The following is an 8,307-nucleotide window of genomic DNA, read 5'->3' on the forward strand; positions in this document are numbered from 1 at the left end:
TTGCCCTTGACGAGAGGTGCGAGGAGATGTTTACAATGTAGGAGATGTTTACAATGTAGGAGATGTTTACCGCCACTCGTCCTGACGGCTGTGTCACATGGTGCGGCGGGGGTGCGTGTGCACGGTGGTGTGCGCGGCTACCCTCGGACATCAGGTCGCACCTAACCCTAACCCCCCCCAACGAATCGGACACGTACACACAGACACACACACACACACACACACACACACACACACACACACATTCACACACAGTGTAATCTGTGTCTGAGGAGTGTTTGAACCTAAGACATCTCCTCCATCCTCCCACCTTCCACCCGGTGCCTCATTACACTTCACTGCCTCTTAATTAGACGCTCTTACCAGCCACTAATCTGATAATCTCTGTCCTGTCTCTCTCTGTTTCTCTCCCCCCCCCTCTCTCTCCTGTCCTCCTCCCTCTCTCATCCATCCTCTGTCCCTCTCATCTCTCCTGTCTCCGCGCCCTCTCTCACCCTTTTCTTTTGTCTTTCTATCTGTCCATTATTCTCTCTCTCTCTCTCTCTCTCTCTCTCTCTCTCTCTCTGACCCGAGTCTGCCTGCTCTCTCCCTGCCCCCCTGCATCTACGTTTTTTTTTTCAAACCTCTTTGACAAAGTAGATAATCTGTCAGTCAGTAGCCCTGCAGTGCCTCCGTGCTTCGTTTACCCTAGGCTACATCAATAATCTGCTCTTTACAGCCTTTACTGTGGCCAACCTGGCAACCTCTCAACATGGCATTAAACAGTACCAGACTGACTTTTCTAAGGGTGGGACTCCATTTTGCTTCCCCATCGTTCAGAAGAATGCGGAGAGGATGTAGTCCACGGGTCTGTGAACTGCGATTGGTCAATATTTCCTTGGAGGGAACTAGCTAACATGGCTGCTGTGGGATCAGGCCTCTGTGTGATGTTGTGCAGCTGACACTTCATGGGCCGAACTCTTATTTCAATATGACGATGTCTCATAATATGGAATGATTATGTCACAGAACCCCATCAGGTCAAAGGGTGGTGTGTGTGTGTGTGTGTGTGTGTGGGGGGGGGGGGTTCTGCACTATGGTTCTACTGAGAGGTGTTGTGCAACAAGTGAAGTGGGTTGTGCTTCATTTACAGCTTAACAGCCAGAAACCAAAGTCTACCTCTTGTCTCCTCAGTTGTTTTTTTGTGTGTGTGTGTGTGTGAGAGAGAGAGAGAGAGAGAGAGTGTGTGAGAGTGTGAGTGCGCGTGTGTGGGTGGGTGGGTGTGTGTGTGTGTGTGTGTGTGTGCGCGCGCGCCTGTCAGGTTGATGAAGAGTGTGTGTATTAAAGGCCGTCTCTGTGCTCTCCCTGCAGTGTGAGTAGTGGGTGCTGACACTCGAGGCGGGCAGGCAGGCAGGCAGGCAGGCAGGCAGGCGTCTCCTCGCCACCCCCGTGCCCCCGTGCCCCACGCCTTGAGCCCAGCTGCGTTATTGCCCTGGTCTCAGACGGGTAAATATACCAACCGACGCCCGCGGCTCCCTCTCTCTCTCTCTCTGTTTCTCTCTCTCTCTCTCTCTCTCCCTCCTCCCACGCTGCCATGCCACCTTCTTACCACCAAACCCTGCACACCGAGAGCTGTTCTGATGCTTCATTCAGCATGACTTCCCCCCCCCCCCCTTTTTTTTTCCCATCCTTTTTATTCTGTTTTAGATGTATCCCATTTTCTTCACGTATGCATATTTTCTTCCATCCTTGCGCATTTGACATTCATCATCAACTTTTCCATGGCATTCCATTACTGATTTTCATACTGTCATCGTTCAGTCCAACCAGGATAAATATCCTTGAAATTGTGACTATTAGCAGCTTGATGCTGTAATGAATGCAGCAGTGGTCTGACGTCATGACAGGCTGCTGTATGTGCATGGCATGCTATCACTCCGAACCGTCTCCTTTTATCTTTTTATGTTTTGCTGAGAAGGAAAGGTGGAATGGTTTTCCTCAGTCATGGGTAAGTCCCACAGATTCCACACTCTCTCTGACTGAAACTCAATGGTGAGTCACCGCTCGTGTGTGTGTGTGTGTGTGTGTGTAACTGGCAGCATAGGCTCTGCCCTCCTCCATCCCCTTCCGACGTTCCCAGGATGATGATGATGATGGGATGAGATAATGAGTGGTTTGCTGCCTCACCTGTTTTAGGTGAGGCAGAATGTCTGTTTCATTCAGACGTTTACTGCAGTGAATAGCCTATCCTCAGTAAACCCTTACTGTGTTGTCTATGTTACAGTGTATGTTACAGTGAAGGTTACAGTGTATACACTGTATGTGAGCAGTCAGGCTTGAGGGCATCTCATGTCATCCAGTATGAAACTGTTTGAAGCCTGCAGGTGCAGCAGAACTCAACACTACCGCTGATCCTAGCCTACTTCCTGACTATTATACAGACAGAGAGAGAGAGAGAGACAGGTCTAGCCTACTCCTGACTATTATACAGACAGAGAGAGAGACAGGTCTAGCCTACTCCTGACTATTATACAGACAGAGAGAGAGAGAGAGACAGGTCTAGCCTACCTCCTGACTATTATACAGACAGAGAGAGAGACAGGTCTAGCCTACCTCCTGACTATTATACAGACAGAGAGAGAGACAGGTCTAGCCTACCTCCTGACTATTATACAGACAGAGACAAAGAGAGAGAGAGAGAGAGAGAGACAGGGCTAGCCTACCTGACTATTATACAGAGAGAGAGAGGAAGAGAGAGAGAGAGAGAGAGAGCTAGTCTACCTCTGACTATTATACACAGAGAGAGAGAGAGAGAGACAGGGCTAGCCTCCCCCTGACTATTATACAGACAGAGAGAGAGACGGGGCTAGTCTACCTGGCTATTATACAGACAGAGAGAGAGAGAGAGAGAGAGAGAGAGACAGGGCTAGCCTCCCCCTGACTATTATACAGACAGAGAGAGAGAGAGACAGGGCTAGTCTACCTGACTATTATACAGACAGAGAGAGAGAGAGAGAGAGAGAGAGAGAGACAGGGCTAGCCTCCCCCTGACTATTATACAGACAGAGAGAGAGAGAGACAGGGCTAGTCTACCTGACTATTATACAGAGAGAGAGAGGAAGAGAGAGAGAGAGAGAGAGAGAGAGCTAGTCTACCTCTGACTATTATACACAGAGAGAGAGAGAAAGACAGGGCTAGTCTACCTGACTATTATACAGAGAGAGAGAGAGAGAGACAGGGCTAGCCTCCCCCTGACTATTATACAGACAGAGAGAGAGACGGGGCTAGTCTACCTGGCTATTATACAGACAGAGAGAGAGAGAGAGAGAGAGAGAGAGAGACAGGGCTAGCCTCCCCCTGACTATTATACAGACAGAGAGAGAGAGAGACAGGGCTAGTCTACCTGACTATTATACAGACAGAGAGAGAGAGAGAGAGAGAGAGAGAGAGAGAGAGAGAGAGAGAGAGAGAGACAGGGCTAGCCTCCCCCTGACTATTATACAGACAGAGAGAGAGAGAGACAGGGCTAGTCTACCTGACTATTATACAGAGAGAGAGAGGAAGAGAGAGAGAGAGAGAGAGAGAGAGAGAGCTAGTCTACCTCTGACTATTATACACAGAGAGAGAGAGAAAGACAGGGCTAGTCTACCTGACTATTATACAGACAGAGAGAGAGAGAGACGGGGCTAGCCTACCTGGCTATTATACAGAGAGAGAGAGAGAGAGAGAGAGAGAGAGAGACACAGGGCTAGCCTCCCCCTGACTATTATACAGACAGAGAGAGAGAGAGACAGACAGGGCTAGTCTACCTAACTATTATACAGAGAGAGAGAGAGAGAGAGAGACAGAGCTAGCCTACCTGACTATTATAGAGAGAGAGAGAGAGAGAGAGACAGACAGGGCTAGCCTACCTGACTATTATACAGAGAGAGAGAGAGAGAGAGACAGGGCTAGCCTACCTGACTATTATACAGAGAGAGAGAGAGAGAGAGACAGGGCTAGCCTACCTGACTATTATACAGAGAGAGAGAGAGAGAGAGAGAGAGACAGGGCTTGCCTACCTATTATACAGACAGAGAGAGAGACAGGGCTAGCCTACAGGGCTAGCCTACTACTCCTGACTATTATACAGACAGAGACAAAAAGAGAGACAGAGAGAGAGAGACAGGACTAGCCTACTTGACTATTATACAGACAAAAACACCTTGACAAAATCCTGACTGCCTCCAAAAGTTATGTAGTGTCGGTATGTGTAGCCTTTTGTAGTGTTTTTGTTCGAGTGAGTTTTCTCTCTCGTCAGCCTGGAAACTATACTGTGAAGATGCGAGAGAAAGGAACAGAGTGAGTTTTCATCACACAGAGAGAGAGAGAGAGAAAAAGAGAGAGCAAGTGTGCATCCGTGACGATGAGTGAGACAGAGAGAGAGAGAAAAAGAGAGAGCAAGCCTGAGTGAGTCTGAACTGTAATTGGCTCGGCTGTGGGTCCCGGCAGACATTTTCCGTGGTCACATAGTTCTGTGGTTGGCTGAGACACACCCCTCCCCCCGGTCTCTCCTCTCCTCCCCCTGTCTCTCCTCTCCTCCCCCCTTCTCTCCTCTCTTCCTCCTGTCTTTGCGCTGGATCCCAGAGCTGTGAAAGGCATGCCAGAGACTAGGGTTCTACCGGTTCTGATGCTATCCTCCTGATTGCCTTATCAGATCAACAAGTGCTCAGGCATTAGGAAAGGGATGTGTTTTGTGTGTACGTGCGTGTGTGTGTGTGTGTGTGTGTGTGTGTGTTTTGTTTGTGTGTGAGTGTGCGCGCGTGCATGCGCGCGTGTGCTGTCCTGTATTATCCCAAGGAGAGGTTTGAAATGTGTGATGTTAGCAGTTTGTTCAGTAGAGATTATCCCCAGGCCTAGGTTGCTACATGGGGGGGCAGACACTCTCCTACTCTAGTCTGCCTAGCGACTGACCGTGTCATGATCTGTCTGGTAACAACTTAAGTTCAGTCTGTGGAGATGTCATTAGCGAAAACCTTTATCCGTCAAGTTTGTGTGTGTGTGTGTGTGTGATGGAGTAGTTCTTGCTTACGTTGTGTGTGTGTGTGTGTGTGTGTGTGTGTGTGTGTGTGTGTGTGTGTGTGTGTGTGTGTGTGTGTGTGTGTGTGTGTGTGTGTGTGTGTGTGTGTGTGTGCCTGGGTATGAAGAACCAAAGCCGTCAAATAGCCTCCTCCTTTAGCATGGCTGCCTGAAAGCTGGAGAGCCACTAAATAGTCATAAGGCTTCGCATTTTGGCCTGGGTGGGTCTGACGAGGGAAAGAGGAGGAAGCGGTTGGGAGGCTTGGATGATGCAAGAGGGAGAAGGGGAGGGATGGAGAGAGAGAGAGAAGAAAGAAAAAAAACATTAAAAAAAAAAAGCGACAGAGAGATTCAAGATGTGTGGAGGAAGAGGAAGCAGAGAAGAGAGCTTTGTAGCCTGAGCCTCTCCCCGTCCCTGCATGCCCCCACCCCCTACCCCCCACCCCCTCAACCTCCCTCCCTGCCTCAGTAAACATAGTACTGCACTGATACCCTGACCTTTGGTCTGTGGGAGGGGGGTGGGAGAGAGGGTTGTGAGTAGGAGAAGGATAGCTGGAAGTGGTGTGTGTGACAGAATGGATCTACCTGTTGCATTTGTTCTGGAGACATGATTCAGTGTTTATGAGGTTGTGTGTGTGTTTTTGAGCACATTTATGCACTCTTTTTCTCTCTCTCTCTCTCTCTCTCTCTCTCTCTCTCTCTCTCTGTGGATGTGTGTGTGTGTGTGTGTGTGTGTGTAAAACAAGTCAGGGCAGGGTAGTCAGAGCGGGGGAGAGTGGGAGGGGGGAGGATGGGCAATAGCAGCTGGGTGTTAGATATGGGAGGGGAAGAGGGGGAGTGGAGGAGAGGAGAGGGGGGAGGGGAGGGGTGGTCCTCTGAAACTTTAAAAACCAGGGCAATAGGAAGAGAAAGAACGCTTCTCATCAATCAGCTGTACAAGACGCGCACACACACACACACACACACACACACACACACACACACACACACACAGACACACGAAGGGAAGCTGAGTGTTCTCTTGTGACCAGGGAGTCTGTGTTTCCTGTTGTGATTTAGGAGAGCGTCATGCTCCACCGCAGAGTGTTAGCCTACACATGCTATAGGCACCCAGCACATCATAGGCCTAGCCCATCATAGGCACATGTAGCCCTAGCCCATCATTGGCCTAGCCTATATCATATTAGGCCATACCCTATGATATCCATCCATTTAAAAAAACAAAACAACAACTAGATATTTCCCTTCGTTAGTTGAACAGACCTCCACTCAGTGAAGGATTGTGAGTGTGTGTGTGTGTGTGTGTGTGTGTGTGTGTGTGTCTGATGGGTGAATGCTCCAGTGGGACCTGTTCTTTTCTCTCAGTGTACATGTGTCCATGCGGTCATTAGTGCTGAGCTGGTCCAGCGTGTGTCGAGGAGTTCAGTGGTGTCAGGAGGGAGAGCCAGTGAGGAGGGTGATAATAAATAGCCAACATATGGCCACCGGATCCTACCCTCCCTCCCTCCCTCCCCCCCCTCACCCTCCATCCCTCACCCCTCCCCCCCTCTCCCTCCTTCCCTCCCCCTCCTCAAGACCCTACCTAACCCAGGCCGTGAGCTGACAAGACAGGCTTTGATACAGGAGGCCCCTCTTTCTCACACACACACACACACACACACACACACACACACACACACACACACACACACACACCCTCTAGCGAGAGACCGGCCCCAACACCCTGGCCCCACTCCAATGCATTGTAATTACATCCATCCTTCCTCGTCTGTCTTGAGGAGTTGACAGTGACTGGATTGGTGAAAAGCAACACAGCGCAATACCCACATTCCTACCCAGCCGCTGTTAGATCAGCCTGTAAGGAACGAATTACAAGGTATGAGGCAGAAGGTATGTTACGTCAAGACAACATGGCACCCTGCTGTTTGCTTTCAAGAGAATGTGCCAACTTTGACAGTTTGGCTCTTTAATGAGTGAGTGATGCTACCCACCCAGCTCTCAGATTAGCTATTGTAAACGGTGGAATGCAGTAAAGATGGTAATCTTAATCTGAATGCTCGTAAAATGTGATGGAGAAAGGTGTCTCTCAGGCCACAGGAAATGTGTCAACCCCCCTCCCCACCCCCACAGAGGTTTTTGCAGAGAGGGAGATGTATGTGGCTACAGGAAGAGGAATGGAGGGAGGGAGGGAGGGAGGGGATGGTGGAGAGAAGGGCCCAGCCAGGCAGCCAAAGACAAAACAAGATGGAGAGGGAGGGAGGGAGGGAGGGAGGGAGGGAGAGAAAATGGAGGAAGGAGGAGTCAGAGTGAGGAAAGGAGTGCTAGTGGGGAGGAGGAGGAAAGAGGAGAGGGAGAGGCATTCTTGTTTGCTGGTCTTTGGCACAGAGAGGCGACTTTTCCATCAGTGTGTGTTACTACTGACACACACACACACACACACACACACAAGTTGCCTCTACTGCTCTCACATGGTGACCTCCCTGGCTCTTTTTTTACAAGGATGTGCAAGAATGTCAGGATGTTAGGGCTGAGTTGTGTTTGTATGTGTGTGTGTGTGTGTGTGTGTGTGTGTGCACGTGCGCACGGTGGGGGGTGGGGTTATGGAGGGGTGTCAAAGCTGTAGTGAGAGTGATGGTTTGGAACAGATGTAGTAACAGCAGCCACTGCCCTACGCCCCCCCCCCCCCACACACACACACACACACACACACAGCGCTTTCGTTCAGTGAGAGCATGTTGGAATCTCCAAACAAGTGCACTAGTCTCCTGGAGTAGCCTGCTCTTGAACATAACAGGAGTCTGTAACTTGTCCATCTCTCTCTCTCTTTTTCTCTCTCTCTCTCTGTCCCTTTTTCTTTCCCTCCCTCCCTCTCTCTCTCTTTTTCTCTCTCTGTCCCTTTTTCTCTCCCTCCCTCCCTCTCTCTCTCTTTTTCTCTCTCTGTCCCTTTTTCTCTCCCTCCCTCCCTCTCTCTCTCTTTTTCTCTCTCTCTCCCTCTCTCTCTCTCTCTCTCTCGCCATACCTCTTTTTTCAGTCAACTCCTTCAGCTTTCCAACTTCTTAATCTACTGTCTGTGTCCCTTCTTTCTGATCCACTCCCAAACGTCTCTCTCTGTCCTCTTCCATCCCTCCGTCTCTTCATCCTTCCTCTCCTCTCCTCTCCTCTCCCCTTGTCCTTTTCTCGTTCACACCATCTGTTGCAGTTCATTTTAGCAGACCATAAAAAGTGCTGCCCTAGTGCTTGATCCTGCTCTCAGAGCGGGTGGGGGTGGCG

General features: G+C 49.9%; 1 protein-coding gene across 1 annotated transcript in view; it reads left to right on the forward strand.

Moving 5' to 3' along the window:
- The first annotated feature begins 1,356 nt into the window (after positions 1–1,356).
- The window catches only part of LOC310824471 (uncharacterized protein), a 13,691-nt gene continuing 6,740 nt past the window's right edge, over positions 1,357–8,307 (forward strand). The window contains exon 1 of the mRNA XM_083697719.1: positions 1,357–1,485. The gene's annotated coding sequence lies outside the window, so the exon portion shown is untranslated. The remainder of the gene's footprint in view (positions 1,486–8,307) is intronic.

The sequence above is a fragment of the Argentina silus genome, assembly GCF_951799395.1.
Source record: "Argentina silus genome assembly, contig: scaffold_401, whole genome shotgun sequence".
Classification (NCBI taxonomy): Eukaryota; Metazoa; Chordata; class Actinopteri; order Argentiniformes; family Argentinidae; genus Argentina; species Argentina silus.